The sequence below is a fragment of the Euprymna scolopes genome, chromosome 36 (genome assembly GCF_053919585.1).
Source record: "Euprymna scolopes isolate OS-2025 chromosome 36, ASM5391958v1, whole genome shotgun sequence".
NCBI classification, from domain to species: Eukaryota; Metazoa; Mollusca; class Cephalopoda; order Sepiida; family Sepiolidae; genus Euprymna; species Euprymna scolopes.
This window is the reverse complement of record NC_136517.1, coordinates 14,405,413-14,428,285: the sequence shown is the minus strand read 5'-3', so window position 1 is coordinate 14,428,285 and position 22,873 is coordinate 14,405,413. Positions and strand designations below refer to the sequence as shown.

The 22,873-nt window shown below is 34.2% G+C and overlaps 1 protein-coding gene across 3 annotated transcripts in view; it reads right to left on the bottom strand.

Annotated features, from left to right (window-relative positions):
• Positions 1 to 22,873, bottom strand: part of LOC145260350 (uncharacterized) — a 359,041-nt gene that overhangs the window by 190,925 nt on the left and 145,243 nt on the right. The gene's annotated exons all lie outside the window — the stretch shown is intronic.

The window sequence follows — 22,873 nt, the reverse complement described above, 5'->3', positions numbered from 1 at the left end:
AAATCCTTGGATACAGCTCTTCATGAGTGAAGACGAAACCGATTAGCTGACTTTTTTTTTCTCTTTTAATTATGATTTAAAAAAATTTTTTTTTTACATAGGCATAACCACTTATCAAGGCCCAGAGACCACTCGAGGATAAGGGTTAAGCGTGTACAGTAGTCAATTGGACAATATAGTAATCGTTAGTAATGGAAATTCGGTAAATTTGCTAACTTAAGTGGAACGGCTCATCAAGAACTTGTTTACGTTGGACTTAAACACAACCATATTGTAGTCAGCTGGAAAGCAGGAAAACGGACGACAATTCCATAGGCGTGAAGTTCTAAGAAAGAAGTTTTGTTCATTAGAATCTACGTTTAGGTTTAGGCGCAGATAAAGAGTGGGGGGAATTATTGATAGTGTTTTCAACTAGACGAGTGTTTCTTGAATGCACATATCTTGAATACATATGTATAAGTGTTTCATGGTAAACAACTGATGATCCCTGAAATTGTGAATGCATAAATGCAAATAAATTCAGCGACTGCAGGAGGTTACTTGACTTACTAGCAAATAAGTTTTTACAACTATAGATTAAAAAAAACAAAAAAACAAACACGTGAAGCATGCATGGGTCTTCTGTGAGTGCACAGTGAACAAGGTATAAAAAAAATGACTAAGTTTAGCACCCCTCCCCATTTAGTCCCAAAAGTCCCCAGGGGACGTCAAATCCTGGTGAAAATGAACAAATGGTGCAGTTTTAGGCCTTAACATATGTAATTTTGAGTTCTGCATCATGCAGAAAAAAGAAATAAGTCCATCATTTGCCCCACATCCATTTAGCCCCAAAAGTCCCAATGGCCTTAACATATTTAAATTTGAGTTCAGCACCATACAAAACTGCTAAATAGACATACACAGAAAATTCTGGACAAATATGGTAAAAATAGTCCCAAAAATGGAGTGTTTTTATTAGGCCTAAAAGAGCCCTGGGGCACACCCAAGAGTTATCGCGAAGTATAGGCAAACAAAATTATATAGAAATCAGTTAGTTACAACTTTTCAGAAAGTTTTATAAAAATCCAAGGCATCAATTTGTTTTTTTAATAAATACAAAAGTGTCAATTTTAGCCATTTTAACCTGAAAGGCACACGTGGTGGTGGGGGGGGGGACCAGAGTTTTCCCCGGAAAATCTGTTCTGTTACTTTTTTACTCATATCATGTTTAATGTTTGTGGAAAATTTTAAAAAAATTTCAAGGCATAGTTATTGAGAAAAGTGCAGACAGACGAACGGACACAAGTGAATTTAAAGGTCCACCCTCCTTTTGTCAGGAAACCAAAAAATAAAACACTTTCAATATATTATTCCAGGTTAATATTTTTCAGAGGTGAAGCAACCAATGAATTTTAAACAAGGTTCATACAAGAGTGCTCAATACCGAAGTAAGGCAGCATATACTTTTTGTTTGTTTTTACATAAGTATTAATATGTCGCTACATATTCATGAGCATGTTTTGGTCAGCCAGTTACAGTTACTTGTAACTAATTTTTTTTTCAAGTTACAGTTACTTGTAACTGGCTGATCGAAACATGCTCACAAATGTGTAGTGACATATAAATGCTTATATAAAAACAAATAAAAAGTATATGTCTCAGTATTTTGTGCTGTATCATTGAAGTTCTGCCAAAAATGGCATGTATGAGGGTCATTGGACTTTAAAGTCACTATCTAATTACTGAAGAAAAATATTTAACAACAGCAAAAAAAAAAAAAAAAAGCTCGCCCCAAGCTGACTTGTTAAAAATGATGAACTGTTGGTGCCCCAAATGAGTCAATTAACCGATGATGAACTTTTCATAGAATTCAGAAAAGACAAAAGTGAATCGTTCATTGGATACAAAAATTCACATCATATTCTTCATTTTTTTTTTTTTTTTTTTTTTGGCAGTTGTTCAAGGACAGTATGATTTTTTTTTTTTTTAACTACATAAGAGCTTATTGTAAAAATGACCGGTAGGAGGGGAGATAATCCAAACACTTAAAATAATGGCATTTCAGAAATATATATATATAAAAAAAAAAAATACTTTCTTTGCCAAATTTCATTTCTAGAAATGACCAAAATACCAGCAAGGATGAACTACTAACCCTTGTACCCCCCTCGACATAAACACCCCTGACGAACCCGACAAGCAGCAAAATCCCACCCTACACAGAAATCTTTAGATATAACAAAGCCTTCTACTCTAATAGTTTCTTCCCTAGGACTGCTAGACATTGGAATTCCCTTTCGAGTTCCTGTTTCCCTGACTATACTGATATGCAGGTTTAAGTGTAATGTAAACAGTCATTTTGCTGCGCAATTCCCTACATAGAAACTATGTCTCAGATAGTAGCCCCCTACATCAAAGTGGCACTGTACCTTGTTTGGGGTGAAAATGCAATAAAAACAAAAACAAAAAAAAAAACTATAATTTAAATCAGAGTCAGAAAGCATAAAGTTTGACTCCAACTTCTATTTAAAAAATTCTGATTTTGTTAAAATTCCAAAATATGCAACGCTAACTTCTTATTTCAAAGTTTTTTCAATATTCAGACAGTCTGCTGTTTCTTCAGATATTAAAAAATTTGACTCACTTCTTCTTATGAGCATGATTCCCCATTCTACATCCCTGCTTTGGATTCAATTTTTTTTAATACTATTTTTATTTTATAATACAATATATATTTATATATTTGACATCACAGCTGTACGAAATTGTAAAGCTGTTACAAAATAAAAATAAAATTCAATGTGATATATATATATATATATATGGCATAAAATTTGATCAGAACTTGAACTTGAGACAGCATTGGTTGGTCAAAGATAACAGTTAATTTGATTGTCAATTAGATGATAAAAATATTAGTGCGAACACTGATGAAGCCTAATTTTTTTCTTTATGTTTAAAGAAGTGTGTATATTAATAAAACTTTTTCTGGTTCTCTTCTCCAGTGGCTTTGTTTTGATGTTGAGGACAATAAATTATTTTTTTAGTTAAAATTCACTGAAAAATTTATCTTGCAATAAATAGAAAAATAAGTCATGGTAGATAAAGCGACACCTCCCTTGATAGATATTTTTTTTTTTTTTTAAATTTTACATACCACAGTTATTTTAATTCGAGATTGATATCTAATTACATAGTACAAATAGCAAGGAGAATATTAACCAAGTTCAAATTCACACCTGATAAATATTTTACCATAAAATGGTTAAAAAATATTTTTACTGTTTGAGAATTTCATTAAGTGATTATTTCTTTTAGACCATCACCAATAATAATCCATAAATAAATAAAATCAAATCACTGATTAATTCTACAATTTTAGATGAAGATTAGTGCAAGCAGTGGCAAAGCATCATTTTTTTTCTGTCATTCTTGATGGAGGATGTATGCAAAGTCTACTTAATAAAGTTGATTTTATCTGCCTGCATATGTCCGTACTAAAATCGTCGGATAGAATTAAAAAATTGGTTGGGATTATTTCTTTTCTATGAATATTATTTTTATGGGTTAATCCTGACAGACACCATAATCCATTAATCAACTTTATTAAGTAGATTATGATAATTATTCATATTCAAGTGATTTTTGAGATATCTGAATGCGACAATTTGCACAATCAGATGCCTGAGCGTGCATCAGTGTCAAACTTCAGCAAATCGACTTGAAAAATCTTTGCTACAATCAAACATGGACAAAATGAATGCTGCAATGGAGCACAGATTGACAACTGAGTTTAAAAGCATTGGACAAGCGCATCATCATGCATTTGGAGTGAGAAAAAATACAGCATCCATATACTCCCTCCACGACACTAATATCAAGAAGTCTTTTTTTGGTTTTTTTTTTGGTTTTTTTACTTTTACTTTAGTGTAAAGTTTAGAATAAAGGGGGCACCCTTTCAGAGACTAACATTTAATGTTTTTTTTTTTTTTCGATAACCCTTATCCTTGAGTGGCCCCTGGGCCTTCATAAGCGATGACTTTATAGTAAAAAAAAAAAAAATGTTTTCAAATTGTGAAGCAAAACATGTTTAGAAATTTTGGTTTTCAAATTCAGCTAAAACTACACGATGCGGCATTTGTCAGTTCTATTGTTCATCAACATGATTTTATATTAGAAAGCTGCTCCTTCATATTTATATTCCTTCCACGGTGAGGAGATGTGAAATAAGGGTCAGAGAGTCAGATTGAAAAGTTAGCGCTCAAGAGGAGGAGTACTGACCTGCAAAAATTCTGGGCAGCTCCTTTAACATTTCCACTGGTAGAGGCCTCGTTAGGCGATTACCAGTAAACTAACCACTTCTCAAAGTGAGAAGATAAAGCCCGGGAGGGTGGACCTTCTAGAATTGCACAGGGCTAAAAACATACTGCAACTAACAGAGTAAAAAAAATGATTTTAAGAATAGCATAGACTATTGATTTTGGTGCTGAAGGAAAAAAATGCTTCAGCTGAAATTGTTCATCTTCTGTTTTGTTAATGAAAACGAGGATCACTGTCACATCAAGGATACGTCTACGGCAATCAGTCTGCTGCAGTATATGCCATTGTTGCATCAGCTGGTCTTGTTCTGTCTTAGGAGGTGCATTCTCTCAGGCTTTACTTTTTACGAGTCCTTACAAGGATGAAACGTGGGGAATCCTGTGTAGCTTAATTGCTATATTTTCAAAACTTACTACCTAGTCGTATTCCCATATTGAGAACTGTTACAGTAAATACTGAAAATTTGTACACAAAATATAAAATTTTATATTCATGCATAAAATAATAATGTATATAAGGAATTCAATTTAAAATCTGTAAATTAGAATTTAAAACAATAATTCGACAATGAATATAAGTTGAAAAACTTAAATTTTCATCCCTTGTCAAATAATAAAATGTTGTAAATTCTGGTAAGATGACAACAACTACGGAAGGCAGTAATTGCACAGGATGCAGTCAGGGGATTCAGAGTTCCTATCACATCACGGTTACCAACTGATGAAGGCCAGAGGAATAGTTGGTCGAAACGCCGTGAAACAACTAAGGAAAATATGAGAATAATAGTCTGCAATAAATTAAAATAAATAATACTTATCTTTAATAATGAATTCCAATTAAAATAATATATATACCATTCGGTACGGACCCGACCATGGAAGATCAGATAATAAATGAACGTGAATTTATAAGACCAAAAAATTCAACGTTGATTGCCCTTCGGGGCTCGTGGCGCAGTTGATAGAGACGTTGAATCTCTACAGTTCCAGGTGAGAATTGTCTGAAGATAGCAGTTTCAATCCTATACAAAGCCGGCCAGAGGCTTACTTGGCCAAAAAACGTGGTGAGACAACACAACTACGGAAGGCAGTAATTGCAGTGGATGCAGTCAAGAGATTCAGAGTTCCTATCACGTTGCGATTACCACCTGACGAAGGCCAGAGGAATAGTTGGCTGAAACGTTGTGAAACAACTAAGGAAAAGAGTAAGGACTATTGATTCATGTTTTAATTTTTAGCCTTGCAGCAAACATGTCTTCATAGCTCAGGCATTAACATCAAAGGAAAAAGTAAATTGTAAGCTAAACGTTTTAGTTTCGATTCTCGGTACTGGTGCACAAGTCATTTTTTTTTTGAAACTTTTTAAATCATAACTATATATTGAGTCCAATATAATCTATATATATATATATATATATATATATATATATATATATATAATTATAAAATTCAAATGACCTTGTAACGAGTGATGTAACCCACTTTCCATAAACATTAACCCATAACAACGTAAACAAATAAACACAAATCGTTTCTTTTGTAGATTTTGACCTGCGCACTGAAATATTAACATTATTATTTCGAAATTATTATTTAACATTGGAAGAGTGGGGGTGTTTTGCAACTATTCTTTATTACAACTATACTGTCGCTATTTTCTTACAACTAAACAACTTTAACCCGTTGACAAACATAAGAACAATTGTAGTAAAGCCAAGACTACTACTACTACTCTCTATCCATCCCTTTTCCTTCCTTCCTTTTATTTTTATTTTTTGTTTACATTTCTAGATAAAAAATATTTTTGTGAGAACGGTGAATTTGTTGATACATTTACTAATCTGTTTCAATATTAGTTTTATTTTATTTTATTTATTTAGGTTTTATTTTTTGCTTCAGGTTTTATTATTTTTTTTTTTTTTAGATTTTAAGTTTCTATAACTTGGCTGAAGGATTCCAATATGGTTTTTTCATTCTTATATTTCTCATCGGTAGGTTCATGTGCGTTTTTGCTGCTAAATGACTTTCGTCGGCGTTTGATTTGTAGGAAAATCATGTTTAATTTTTTTATTTTTGAGCGATTATTCGGAAAAATAGGTAACTTTACACAAATAGAGAGGACTTTTTTTTTTCATGTTTGAGTGATCCGTTTGTGATTTTTCATTTTAATATACTTTCATAGAAATGTTTCTGTTATGTCAAAAAAAAACCCTATTTTCTTTACGTCACAAGTGTCACGCTCATACATGAATTCCATAGCTAATATAACATACTGACCCAACGGGTCAATATGTTATATTATCTATATCTATCTATAAAAGTTAAATTGTTTGTCTGTGTGTATAGTATATCTATAAATTGTGTATAGTATATCTATAAATTGTGAAATTGTCTGTCTGTGTGCCTGTATTCCCCCACCAAACTACTCTATCAATTTTCAGTCTACAGACTCAAGATTTGACATAAGGGGTATTGAGATTTGGGAAAATCTTTTTAATCTGTTTTCGACGAAAAATTTGGCTGTAAAGGGGTCAAAGTTCAACGATATGACCTTTGAAAACTCTACCAAACTCCTCTGCCAATTTTGGGTCTAAACACTTGAAATTTTAGATGTAGGTTACTTGGGCATGGATCAAACTTTTTAATCTTATTTGAGCCCAAAACAATAAATGTCATGGGGTCAAAATTAGGGTCAAATTTTTAAAATTTGACCTCTGTGATCTCTACCAAATTACTCAGCCAATTTTTGGTATAAACATTGGAAATTTTACATAAAGAGAAAGTTTTTTAATCGGTTTTTGGTCGAAAATTCAGCTGCCAAGGTGTCAAAATTTAAAAGATTGACCTAGCAACTATTTAGCCAATTTTAGGTCTAAACACTTGAAATTTTACATAAAGGGTATTCAGACATTTAGCAAGCTTTTTAATCAGTTTTTGGGCGAAAATTTGGCTGCCAAGAAGTCAAAGTTGAAAAAGTTGACCATTGCCGACTCTATCCAACTCCTCTGCCAATTTTGGATCTAAACACTTGAAATTTTAGATGTAGGTTACCTGGAGATGAGTCAAATTTTTTAATATATATATATATATATATATATATATATATATACAAATGCACATAAAGTTATGAACAGTGCATAGGGGCTGAGAATAACCGGATTGAACTGCTAGTATAATAATAAGTACAAAGTCTGCATTAATCAAAATATCATGTTTAAGCATATTTTATGACCGGTCAATGCCGGGATGCCTGCCAGTATATATCTAAAACAAAATTAACCTTCTTAATAGAAAGTTTTTTAATATCGGATTTTTTAAATTAAATTATATTTTAGGTGTGTGTATTTGTAAGGGGTGTGGGGCATGTGATTTACATTTCCCAAAAGTTTATAACCTGCTGAAGCATTTCTCCTAACAAGCACCCCAGATATCTTAGCACTAAGTGAGACTAACCTACACTCCTCCATCCCCTCTAACTACTGTAACATGCCCGGATATTTCCCACTCTGCCGTAAGGAGTCTGACAGAAGTATGCACGGGCTTGGAGTCTATATTCAAAACACCCTCCCCTTGACTAGAGAAACAAAACTAGAATCGGACGATCAGGCCTTTATGTGCTTTAGACTTAACATGCAACATAACATTAGTTACTTTTATTTTCTCTACCGTTCTCCCTCAACCCAGAACTGTACCCTCATAAACAAAGTTTCTGATAGCATAGATATAGCACTTTCCCTCGATACTAGCACACAAGTGCGTGTATTTGCTGACTTCAATGTCCACCAAAACAACTGGCTTGGATTTCTACTTACACAGATGCAGCTGGTAGCACAACACATAGCTTCTCTATATCTCATTCCATATCATGGTTACGTTTCCAACCCATTTCCCCTGACCAGCAAGAATAACACGCATCACTTTTAGATCTGTTTCTGACCATGATGATTGTGTTACGAATGCCCACAGCCCACTTGGGAATGCTGATCATGTAGTGAATAGTTGAAATCGCCCTAAACTCTAGAGCCAAAACGGAAGAGCCATTGCTCAAAACAACGAGATATCATAAAAAGGCTGACTAGGAAGCCATCAGAGATCTCATCAGAGACACCCGATGGCGAAATATCTTTTTACTTCCTGCTGAACAGTGAGCAAATGTGACCACTGAATGGTTCAAAACAGCAATTGAAGCACATGTTCCCACTCAGAAATTTTATAGCAAGCCCCACTCTTCCCATAGCAGCATGCATACCGCAGATTTAACCGACATAAGTCCAGTTTAAACAGACAGAAGTATATAGAAGCCAGAAGTAATTGTAAGAAAGAAATAGCGACAACTAAGAGAGAATTTACTAAAACCACCAAAAAACGCATTGAAGCACAGAAATTAGGTACCCGTGACTTTTGGAAAATCTACAACAGTGTAGTAAATAATGGGCAATCAACAATTCCTCCACTATCCAACAATCATGAGGTTATTTGCTCAGCAACTGAGAAGGCCAGTCAGTTTGCCTCCAACTCCACACTGGACCCTGCTAACCACCCTCTCCCTGACTTTCCTTTGCGGACAGACGCCACACTAGACGATCTGAAAATCACCCCTTCTCAGGTGTATGCTATCAAAAAATCTTGACTCTTCAAAAGCATGTGGACCTGATCTCATCTCGGCTGTGCTATTAAAAAAGTGCTCCGCCGAAATAGCTCCAGTTCTCTCCAAACTCTACAACAAATGCTTTATGAATTTTGCTTTACGGGCTGTTGGAAAACTGCGTCTGTGGTTCCAGTATTCAAAAATTCTGGCGAAAGAACTGACCCAGTAAATTACCGCCCCATTAGCCTCGTCCCACGTTTTGCCAAAATATTTGAGTCTATAATAAACCAAGCTTTAGTCCATCACCTTACAGATGCTAAACTTCTGACTGACCAACAATATGGATTTAGGCAAGCCTGTTCCACAGCAGACATCCGAACTGTATATACCATTCACTGGACGAAGCAGACGAGGCTAGAACGGTAGCTCTAGATATATCGATGGTATGGCATGGTCTTCTTAGGAAAATCAGATCATACGGTATCACTGGAAGAATACTTAATAATTAAATCCTTCTTAGATAAGAGAAAAATCCAGGTTGTCCTCGATGGTTGTACATCTAAACAATATGATATAAATGCGGGAGTGCCTCAGGGGTCTATCCTTGGACCTCTATTATTCCTAATATTCATAAATGATTCATAAATAACCTCCCTGAACAAAATTGTCTGTGAGATGGGTATATATGCTGATGACACCACGCTCTATAACAGACACGACAGAAAAACAAATGAACACATATCTAAAGAAATGGCAGAAACACTAGAGGATAACCTCCAATCTGTAGTGGAATGGAGACAAAAATGTATGGTCACATTCAATGCTGCCAAGACTAAACTTGTTTCCTTCAATAATTACAAGAAACCTTCTCTACCACCAATAGCAACGGCCAAAGACTCTTTATCTGAAAGTACATCTTTTAAACTCCTCGGCCTAACGTTCACAGGAAACATGAGTTGGAACAATTACATTGAGAGCACTGCCAGAAAAGGTAGGTTCTCTCTACCGTGCTAGAAAGCTATTAACGCTCAAAAGCTATTAACGCTCGAAAGTATCCTGTACCTCTATAAGACCACCATTCGCCCATGTATGGAGTATTTTTGTCATATTTGGGCTGGTGCATCTGCTACTAGTCTCTTACTCCTAGACAAGGTTCAAAAGAGAGTCGTCAACTTTATAGGTCCTGAACTGTCCTCTAAGCTTCAGCCTCTGTCCCATCAACAAAATGTAGCAACCCTGTGCCTGTTCTACAAGTACTTTAACAGTGAATACTCCGACGAACTGCAAGCACTTGTACCCCCTCAATGTAAATACCACCGACAAACCTGACAAGCAGCAAAATCCCACCCCTTCACAATTGAGATCCCGAGATGTAAGAGAGCCTTCTACTCCAGTAGTTTCTTCCCCAGAACTGCTAAACTTTGGAATTCCCTTCCAGGTTCCTGCTTCCCCAATTGTACTGACATGCAGAAGTTCAAGTGTAACGTGAATCGACATCTTGCTGCCCAACTCCCCACATAGTACCCCTGTAGCTTATGTCCCTGGTAGTAGCCCCCTACATCAAAGTAGCAATGTGCCTTGTTTGGGGTGAAATTGTAATAAAAAAAATTTTTTTTTAAATTGACCTCTAGTTACAAAAAATAATTTAAATAAATAAATAAAGGTATTGTGATGTATTCTGGAAGTTTGTTAAGTAACTCATGAGGTGAGGTCAGAGAGGGGAGGGCTAGTGTCATTTACAAACAGCAACATGTTTCCCTCCTGGAGAGTGTCCGTGTGACCTCAGAATTCTTTGTCTTGGATTTCCTTACTAGTAACAGACAGAAATAAACTGAATGAAAAAAACAAAAAAACAAAAACAAAAAAACAAAACAAAAAAAAACATGCCGGATCAAGCAAAGGTGTGTAAAAAAAATATATCATCTACAAACGTCACACTGACACAGTTTTTATAAAAAGGAAAAAGAAAAAAAAAAAAGTGACTCACAAAATTTTTTATTTAAAAGTTGACCAATCAAATTTCGCAGGAAGAAGTAAAAAAAAAAAAGAAGAAAAAAAATCTTTTTCGTAAGATGCATCCAGTCAAATTGTGCGATTAATGCTATTTGAAACATTTGCGTGATGGAGCTGTACAGACATCTCCAATTAACTACCTCTTCCCTGGCCTGCTGGCTAAAATTAGATTATCATAGGGTCTTGCTCGGTTTCAGGAGGCCATCCTCCCAGGCATTCTCTCTTCCTTTGGAAAAAGGGAGGTTTCTGATTCATCCCCGGTCGCCTGGAATGCCAGTGGATCTGATTCAGGTTATTTTTATAACCATCGAGATTGTCTCTTCTATATCCCCTAGGGAGTTGGATTTTCTCCCAATTAAATGAAAACTGACCCCACCCCCCTTGTCACATCCAGTCTTGTGAAGAAAAAGGGATTTTTTTTTATATATACTATGTAGTCACCACTTATCAAGGCCATGACGCCATTCAAGAATAAGGATTAATGAGTATCAGATGCTGGTGAAAGTAATTATTTTTTTATATGATGGCTTAACAAGAACATGCTTATGTGGACTTGAAAACGACCATGTTATAGTCAGCTACGAAGCAGCTCCGTGGTATTGCATTCCACAGATAAGCAGTTTTTGGGAAAAAGCTTTGAGATTGTCCAGAGGTTTTGTTACCTAAATGATGCCATTGGAGCACAGGATGGAGCTGGTGCCGAGCTGATTGCAAGGATAAAGTTGGATAACTCGTCCGATATTAATCAGCAGAAGGTTAATGCTATCGACGAAGGGAAGAGTCTATCGGGCAAGTGCGTGGAGTTTTGTGATGCACAGAAGTTAAGGTTGAAGACGTGTTGCATGGAGAGAAAGGATATTAGAATGATACGATGAATGTATAATGCGAGTTTAAAAACAAGCTTTTATCTGATGAATTCAGGGAAAGATACAACAGGAGACTTTATTGGTTTGGTCACAATGAAAGAATGGATGAGAGTTCTTGGGTCAATAGATGTTGTACATTTAAGGTAACAAAGTTAGTTGATAGGGGAAAGGCAAGGAAAACATAAGAGAAAATAATAGGGATGGATTTGGGAGAACGATGTATAAATAAAGACCTGATCAGAAATAAGGTAGTTTGAAAGTCAATTTCTAAAAGAAACCATCCAGCACATGCCAGCATGTAAAACGGATATTAACCCTATGATGATTGAATACATTTGCTATTAGTTGGTTTTCTTTTTCAATGCATACGTGACCGACAATGATTTACTAATATATATAGGATAAAACCACACTGCTGAGTGTTCAAAAGACGAAACATGTATATAAATGATAATTCACTTTTGTATAGCATCACACTGTGTACACATACCTGATGGACTCTTGGTTTGGTTTATGAAATTATCTTCCTCACCTCAAGTGTTAAGAGGAAGGGGGTATAAAAAATGAGTAAATAGGTTTATCAGTGAACAAAGGTGTTGGAAATAGGGTTGGTGGAAAAACAAAGGTATAGATGGTTGTTCACAAAGAAACACAAAAGGAAGCTAAAATGGGATAGTTGGTCAAGGTGTGGATGAAACGGGAATGAAAGGACCAGACATATTTTAGAATTATTTTATGGCCAGTTTCAGGAGTGGCGGTGGGTTTTGTTTATGGCAGTTAAAAATGGTTGAAGACAGTCTTAGGTTTGCAACAGTTGACAACGGTTAGAGTTGACGACAGTTTAGAGTTGGACACTGTTGAATGCAAGCTGTGACTCAGAGCAGATGGGGAGATTTATTGATCGATCGACTGATGAACACAACAGATGTAAAATTTAGCGTTCATAGGATCGATGGTGTTACACACACACCTAGTGCAACTGATATTTGCAGAATGTGTCGGAATTTGTGGGGGGTTTTTTTGTTTTGTTTTATTATTTTATACCTGTGAGCCAGTGAACCTCCTCGGCAGTCGCCAATGTAAGAGAGAGACTGACATAGCCAGAACGAGAAGAGAAGACATAGGAGAAGAAATCCACGGCATACAGCATTGAGGTCAGCATTGTCAAACATATGGTTTTATCACATGCAGTGGTTAACATGATACTCAATTTTACAACCTAACAGTTTAAAAAAAAAAAAAAAAAAAAAAAAGAAATTTTTGTTTAAAAATAAATTTTATTTTTAACTTCCTTTTTTATATTTTGTATTTGAAGGGAAAAAATATCAAACATTAAACTTGAACAAAAAGTCAGTAGTTGACCCCAAGATCACATTTGATTGTTATGGTTCAGGGCTGTGGTTTTTTGTTAAAATAACAGTGAAACAATTCAAATGTTCTTTGATTTAGGAACAACATCAAACCATAATACTCAATTTTGAACTTTAATTATAACTAGCAGGCCACCCAGCATTGCCCGGTCATAAAATGCGCTTAAATATTATATTTTAATTCATGCAGATATCGTATTTATTATTATGGAGCCAATTCTTGATCGATTATTATATTGTACCTAATATATAGTAGTGATTTCAAAAATAACAAAAAAAGGACTTGTGTGCCATCAGCTAGAATCAAAACATAGATCTCCAGCCCTATCCATTAGCAGATAGCCTAAATCCATACGTATACAAAAACAGCAAAAAAAATAACATTGTTTAACCTTTAACCTTTAATTAGTGCATGCGCAGAAAAAAAAAAAACAGTGTAGTCGACTATCCCATGCCAAGATCAACTGTTTTGTTTTTAATTTTGACCCCTTAGCAGCAATTTTTTTCTGGCTAAAAACCCAATCAAAAGTGTGCTACAAGTCCAAATACTCTATATATCAAGTTTCAAATCTATAGATCAAATATTCAGAAAGGAATTTGGTAGAGACTTTTCATACATGCACCGATAAGGTCACATTATATTTATTTCTGCGTGCTAAAACGTTTTCATCTTAAATTCTATGCAATTATGCAGAATGTAGAAACTATGCATAAATACAATTCAGGGTAATAGTAAAATGAAACCAATCATCTAACAAGAAATCATAATAAAAAGGTGTTGAGTGATTTTTTAAACAATTTTTTACTCACGTATGTGTCCACTTGGACATAAAGGGCTACGATTTGAGACCATATGAGGAGATGTCTGTTCACATTACATTTAAACTTCTGCATGCCGATACAGTCAGGAAAGAAGGAAGCAGGGAGGGAATTCCAAAGTCTAGCAGTCCAATGAGAGAAGCTATTAAGTTAATAGAGTAGAACACTTTCCGGCATTTATGAACCTCAATTGTGAAGGGGTGGAATTTTACTCTTAGACAGGTTTGTCAGGGATACATGCATCAAGACGTTTAATCAGAGCACATTCCATTAAAATACTCGTAAAACGAGCACAGAGATGCCACATTGCAGTGATGAGACAGAGGTTGGAACTTGGTTGATAATACGGGACCTATTAGATAGGAGACTATTTTCTTGACCCTATCTAACTTAAAATGGCAGAAACGTTGATTTAATTATACATTTTTTTAAAAAACACTTTAAATTAATATTTTTATTTGACATTTTATATTAGACTAGCGAGGGGTATCCGGCGTTGCCCGGGTGTTTGGAGGTGTGTGTGGAAACTCCGGGGGTGGGGTTAAAAAAAAAAAAAAAAAAAAAAAAGTAAGTATGAGGATCGAACCCAAACCCTTGAGGCAAAGTTGTAAATTAAAATGTGAAAAAAAAAAGTGTGACCTTAACCATTACCCCACCGTGAGATGCTAACAGAAACACGTTTGAATTTATTTAATTACTTGGATTTAGCAGGTGCCCGTTTTAATGAGGTCAAGTTTGACTGTGGGATAGTATTTACTGCGGAATGCTTTTTTTTTTATTTTCCCAAGATGTTATAGGAAAAAGATTAACTCACATGCGGCGAGCAACAAATGTGGAATATTTATCTTCCCGAAATCGAGTAAATTAAATAGACAGGCGAGCTTCGTTGTTAACTCTGAGATATTACGATTTATATGTGATATAAAAAGTTTTAAAAAGTTGTGAACCGACCGACCGCTTCTCTGAAAAAAGCCTTTTGTAGACATACAGAAAAAGCGAACACACATACATACATTTTCGCTTTTATATTTATAGATTATAGTAGAATTGAAATTTGATCATATTTATATGAATTTGATTTAATTTTATTCAGTTTAATAAATGTATAAACACCAAACATAATAAATATGAAGAAGGTACATAAGAAAGGAATTAATGATTCATATTAAAATGAAAATACATGAAATGTTTTGCAAACAAAGTGTGTTTTCGGCTTAATTAAAATACCAACTTAATTGATATTGTTCGTAATTTATCTCTTTCCTCCTCCCTCTTCCCAATTTCTCCTCCGCCTAGCCCATTCCTCTCTCAGGATCCCCGCCCACACACAACTCCTCTTTATATAGATTTCTTGAACAATGTGTCGACATAAGGGAAATAACTCTTTGAATTAAAAATGAGTTACTTCCCCTGTACACATAAAATGAGAGTTGGATGCGAAACAAAAAAATAAAAAAGAGAATATAAAGAAAACCGATTTAACAAAAAAAAAAAAAAAAAAGTTAGGAGTTCACAGACCACGTGTAAATAAAATTTCTATCACGTAAAAGTCATAATTCTCTACGTGTATGTCTGATACTACACAAGATACACTTATCAACTTTACATCAAATTCTGCGTAATCCTGACTTGGTTTTCCCCCCCCCCCCCGCCCCAATAAAATATTCACGGCAAGCACGCCACTAGCCACAACCACAACCAGCAATTTCCTTTACTCTCTATCTGTGCTTAAAACTAAACGAAAATTCCACGAGCAAAGCTTCTTTCCTAGAGATGCTCATCTATCAAACACAAAGTTGTTTTCCAGCTGCTAACTATAACATGGTCATTTTTAAGTCCAATGTAAACAAAATTCGGTGCTAGTGCACTTACTGATCCGCACGCTATTTTTTAAATAGTATTTCAAAGTGTAATTAAAGTTTTATGACATGTTTTTTATTCAATTGTAAAGTTAAAGTATAGAATAGGTACAAAACACCCTCCCCTCCCCATGTTAAGAATGGCTTTTTTAAATAATAACGTTATTATTTCAGCACGGATCAATAAGTGCACTAGTACCACAAATTCTTGTGAGCAGCCCTTGTAAATAATCAATTTCTATTCAATTTCCACCATTACTGTATATCAGTGATTCACTAATTAACCCTTTATCCTTAAGTGGCTTCTGGGCCTTGATAAGTGGTGACTCCCCCCCCCCATATATATATATATATATATATATATAAAGCTGAACGTCTGTGTGTGTGTGTGTGTGTGTGTGTGTGTGTCTGGTCACGATTAGGCTCCTATATGGTTGACTATTATAGAAAACTGATCACATATGATAGAAGATGTATCAAGACACAGGAATGGGTATGTTTGATCTGACATAATGATGATTCATTAAAATTGTGGGGTCTGCGTTCGCGCCTGGTTCACAAAGTATGGAAATAAAAAATGAAAAAATGAAAAAAAAAAAAAAACGTTTATAAGGGTTTTTGATATAGATGTACATAATACTTTGATAAGTATGTTTTAACTTAAATAGGGATGGTATAAAATTGTGGGGTCTGCGTTCGCGCCTGGCCTCCATAGAATGGAAATAAGTACAAACTTTAATAAAGACTTTTCATATATATCTGCGTGAGTATACTTTGATAATTATGTTTCAGTTTGAAGAAATATGGTATAATAAAAATTATGGGATGTTCGTTCGCGCCTGACCTCCATAGAATGGAAATATGTCACAAAGTTTAACAAGGTTTTTTAATATAGATCCACAGAATATTGTGATAAGTGTTTCTATGTGAACAGGTATAGTATAATAAATTATGGGGTTTATCTATTTTATAATTTTATTTTTACTTTCATCATATTTTGCTTTGGCTTTGATACCCCCAAATTGGAAGCTATCTCTTTACAACCCTTCCTTTTCATAACCTATCATACTTTCATAAATCAGAGTCCATTTTCTGTAGGGTGTTTTTGAACCTAGTCAACGACGGGTACTTTTGCTAGTATATATATATATATATATATATATATATATATATATATATATATATATATATATATACAGGGTGATTCAAAAGTCTCTATACAAAGAAAATGTTGTGTTTTGGTGATTCAAAAGTTTCCATACAAATAAATAAATTATTTAGTTATGTTTTTTATTTCTATTATTTTTTTGTTTTTAGGTATGCTAAAGATGTTATTGACCAAACAACAAAGAATTGAAATCATATTGATATCTGGAAGTAGCCGCAAAATTGCTGAAGAATTTAACACAAAACATGGAACCAACATAATACACGATACTGTAGCAAAACTTTTTGTGAAGTTGAAAAGAAGAACTGGTAGATCACGTACAGCAACGGATGAAAACACAACAGCTAGAGTTTTAGAAGCATTAACACAAAGACCCCCAAAAAGTACACGAAGGCTGTCTGTTAAAATTGGGGTTAGTCAACCAAGTATGACTAGCATTTTAAAAACAAGTGGCATCCTTACAAATTACAAATGCTGCAACACATAAGTGAAGATGATCCAGATGGATGACTGGAATTTTGTGAATGGGCAGATAAGTGAAGATGATCCAGATGGACGACTGGAATTTTGTGAATGGGCAGTTGAGTGATGATGAAAAATTTTCAAAATAAGATCATGTTTACCGATGAAGCTAACTTTTATGTCAATGGTGAGATTAATCCATGTCCAAGAAACCTATATCTAAAATTTCAAGTGTTTAGACCCAAAACTGTCAGGGAGTTTGGTAGAGTTCTCAAAGGTCAAATCGTTGAACTTTGACCCCTTAACAGCCAAATTTCTGACCGAAAACTGATCACAAAGATTTTCCCAAATCTCAGTATCCTGTATATCAAATTTTGAGTCTGTAGACTTAAAATTGACAGAGTTATTGCATAGGGAAATACACACAGACACGTTCACTTTATATATATATATATATATATATATATATATATATATATTATTATTATTTAATTTGTCAATCTGATGTTGATTGTACCTCATCAGTAAATATTATATATATGGCCTTGGGTGGACATCCTAGTCTATCCAGAATGAATGCCTCAGTCTGAGTGAAATGGTTCAGTTTCTGGCCGATAATGGCTGTTTGATCTCTGAATTTTATAAATAGTTTAAAACTTTTAATAAAGCACAAAGGTGATCTTGAGTTTACTTTTGGCAGCCACCTTACTCACTTTCCTTATTTTGTCCTTTAGTCCTCAGATTCCATGAGCGATGTTTCTGACAAAGAGGGAAGAATTGCTGTTTTCTTAGTCAGAATTTATTCCATCTAATAATTATCATTAGTAAGTTCTTGACCTTGAAGTAGTATTCTTTTAGCTCCGCACATCAAGTGGTTTCATACCTTGCCTTGAGTTATTTCCATAATTAAAAAATATCAGCTATCTCAGAGGGAATAGACAACATTTTGTTTTTCTGAAAATAAAATGCAGAGAAATTTCAGAGATGATAGATCGGTCAACCCTTGAGTATTGATACACTCTGCGATGGAAAGGGAAATCAGGTTTTACTCAAAACGAACTTGGTTTTAATTGGGATAGCTGTGTGATCGAAGGAGGTAGAACAGTAGATGTATATTGTTCAAGGCAATTTTTCAGAAAAAAGCTAAAAGAGCCTGCAAAATGTCCATTCGCATCGGATATGTGAATGGATTTGTCGACAATGTATGCAAAAATATAAAAAATTATGTTTTAGTGTTTTTCTTACATGAATAGTAAGCATTTACACTCAATAATTTTTTAATGTAGTTTTTTTTTGTTTTTTTTTTAACTTATCTCAAACAAGGAATATTGCCACTTGAACATAAAGAGCTACAATTGGCCTTTTGGTCAAGATCAAAGTGTAGGATCTGTTCTTCAGATGCTGCATTTCATTTTCTTGTTCTCTTTCGGTGGAGGAGAAATCCTTCACGACTGAGACAATTTTTATTTTTGTACCTTTTCTCCACGTTAAAAAACGACCCTGGTGTCTAACTCTGCCCCGTGGGGAGGCATTGTAAATAGCTACAATTTGAAACCATGTTCACAAGAAACTATAAAAGAAACTGAGCTATATTTCCTTGCACAGTGCAGCGTGGAATGATAAAATTGGATAATAAAGGTCTTAATAGCATGAAAGCTACTTGTCGGCAACAATTTTAAATGCGATAATTCTTCAAAACAGACCCCAACACCCTTAAAAATTAACTTTTTAAAGGTAAGTCTTTGGCTGGTACTCTAGCACACATTAACAATTAATTATTAGCCTTGGATTGATAAATGAAAAATCTTTTAGGGGTGTGCGTGTTCTCGTCGAGAGGTTCCACTATGGGGGATCAATTTATTGTTTCAGAAACTGCTGTAAATGTCAGATAACGAAACTTGAAGATAACCATAAATATTTATATAAAATAATCTGAAAAGAACAAAATTCAAAAAAGGCCGAACTGCTTTAAAAACGGCTAAATTTGTGAAATTTAGCCTAAAAACACCGAGTGGTTCTAAAATAGATGATCGAACGTTGCATTAAAAACTGAGCATCCCTTACAAATATTTAAATATTGATTTTTTTTTTTTTAGTTTTCCTATAGGAGACGTCTCGAACTACTTTCGCCTTTTCTCACTCACATGCCCCTATTCCAAATTCATAGCAGCAGGCCGATATCAGTGGACTTTATTTTTTCTACTAAAACGGTTCTCAGTTCGCCATAAATTTATATAAAATAATGAACCTTTGGGTCGCGTGTGAGAAATATTATTACAAAGTGTTCAGACATGGGTTTTCTTAGTGGAAAGGTTCAATAATGAAGGGAGGCTGGAGTGATTATTTTGTGAGAATAACACTAATAATGATTTTTGTATGGTAAGTGTGCCGCATGTGGGCTTTAAGTCCATGTGGCTATTTTTGAGAAAGACATTCCATAAATCATATAAGCGAATAGGTGTGTGCGTGTGTTCGTATCATAAGAACAGTAGTTTGAAACAAAATTGTTTAAAAGGAGATTTTAATCCTCGTTCGATGTGGTAATTTTCCACGCTGTGTATTAAAGTTCATGCTTGTCACACGTAAAATCATGACGGGGTTTTTATTTTCTCCCGCGGACGGAATTTCCTCGAAATGTGTGGAACTGGAGAAATTGAAGAGAAAACGGATTTGATTTTGTGGCAAGTCTGGCGTATATGATAACCATAGGCAGCAGTGATGGTTACTTGTGGAACTGCTTTCTGGACTGTTTAAATTTTGGTGGGTTAATCTTTATATACAGGCTTTCTCGAATGTTCCAGCCTGCTTACTGTATTCATATGCAGGAGAGCGTAACATAGTTCTTGTCTTTTATGCATGCGTGTGGTTGCATTACCACGTCATGTTCCTACGTTTTTCATACGCGTGAATGTTTCAAAGCGGTGATCGCTGTGAAATGTTACTGCCGGGCATTTATTACGGCCAGGTTGCTACACGGTCATTAACAACGTCTTTTTTTTTCTTCTTTAATGTTTAATATATTTAAAACTGACCCGTTATTCCATCTTTTACTAGAAAAAGCTATATGTTTTGTTTTTTTTTTCATAGTATTTTCAAGTTAAAGTCCGTTTTTACGATATTTTTGTTTATTAAATTATTAGGTAATTTGCGAGAATAACTTTTTACATTTAGTAATCAAGTAACAAAAAAAAAATGTCATTTTTAGTTGATTACATAATTCGAAATAAGAAAATTGATTTGGTAAATTTTTACGACGTTCCCCAACGTATTATAAACACCCCAACATCCCCATGTTAAGAACGGCTTTCGGAATAATCCCCCCCCACCTCGAAAGTCGTTCTTTAGGTGTGTGGGGGGGAGGGGTATTCCAAAAGCAGTTCTTAACATGGGGAGGTTGGTTGGAGGTGTTTATACTACGCTGGGGCACGTCGTAAAAAACACGAATGATTTGTTTTAATTTAATTATTTCTACAGCGCAATAAATTATCAGTTTGAAATATGTTAACCATAAAAAAAAAAAAAAAAAAAAAAAAAAACAGATTTGCCGTTTAGTTGTACAAATATCTTCAAAACAGGTAATAATCACTAAAAGGGACTCTTAAAGGTCGACACCGATATCAAGCAAAAGCTTGTTTACATGTTTTACAAACTTTAAACGGGTAAAATATAATCACATAATTATTGAAAATAAAATACAATATGTACAGTAAAATGCAATCAAAATTTGGTGCTTATGCATTTTTGGTACCACGCTATTTTTAAATAGTATTTTTAGGTTAAATTAAAATTTCACGATATCTTTTTTTTTTTTTTTTTTCAATTGTAAGGTGGAAACACAGGATAGTTACAAAACACCCTCCTGTGTTAAGAATGACTTTCAAAATAATAACATTATTATTTCAGCACAGTACCAAAAAATACATAAGTAGCCAAAATTTTATTTTTATTGTTCAAATGTTTTTGATGTTAAATTATAAAATAAAATATATTTAATCATTTTAAAACTTCATCTTGTATTATTTGTTAAACAACGTGGTTAGTTTAAATTAAATTTTAATAACATGATCACATTTTACATAATTATGTGATTATTTTAGCCATTTAAAGTTTGTGAAACATGTAAAAGAAAAAAAAAAGCTTCTGCTCGATACGGGGGTTGAGCTTTAAGAGTCCCTTTTAGTGATTACCTGGTTCGAGGATATTTGTACAACTAAACGGCAAATCTGGAAAAAAAACAAAAACAAAAAAACAAAAATTGTTAATGACTATATTGGTAAGAAAAAAGGTAAAACTATACAAACACCGTGACAGCGAATTAACCCTACCCCTAACCCTAACCCTTAACCCTAAACCTAACCCTAAACCCTAATCCTGTCACGGTGTTTGTATAATAATACCAGAAAAAAGTCCACCGATGTCGGCCCGCTGCTACGAATTCGGACTAGGGGCATGTGAGCGAGAAAATGCGAAAATAGTTCAGGGAGACGTTGACTACAGGAGAACCAAAAAAATAATATTGTGGTGGGTGGGGTGGGTACCGCTCGTACACGTGAATCGAAAAACAGCGCGGTATGATTAAAGCAAAGCACCCTATTTTTAAAAATAGTATTTGCAAGTTATATCAAACTGTTAGATGAAAGTAAAAAACGCCTTCCTCATGTTAAGAATAGCTTTCTAAATAATAACGATATTATTTCAGTACGGTACCTTCTCTATATAAGTGTACAATTGATAATTTACAAAAACGAAGCAACCACAAGATGATAATAGATAATTAAAAAGAAAAATAATATAAATTAAAAAAAAATGATTTCCATCTTGTGTTGGCTTGTTTATTTGTCACGTAAAAAATATCGCAAGTTTTTGTTTTTATGGATTTTTGGCGTTGACAGCTTTTTTCTTTTCTTTTTTTTTTTTTTTTTTTTAATAAAAATAGAATTCGAGTTCCGGGCCACTAATTAAAGAGTAAAAAATCTTTATATTGACACTTATATAATAAATAAATTCCCACATTAAAGAAACGAAAACAAATAGATCTATAAAAAAAAAAAAGAAAATATTTTTTTACGACGTGACCTAGCGTAGTTTAACCCCTAAAAAAATGAAGATCTGTTTTTTTTTTTGTTTTTTTTTGCTTAATACATTTAAACGGCCTTTATAAATAATATGAAAGAAGAAATTTTGAAAAAAAAAATGGTGGGTGGAGGTAGGTGTCACTAGGTAAGAATTGTCGAATTAATTGCTTCTCACCATTTTATTTTTAAACTTATTTATGTAGAATGGCAAATCTCCCACTCTCGACCTTTTGGTTGAAATTAGTGTAGTATCTGTTTCTAGTCATAATCAGGCGATCATCATCCCATACATTATCTTCTCCTTTGAAACGATTGTATTGTGGTCGATCGTCTGAGTCAGAGTCACTGAGTCGAG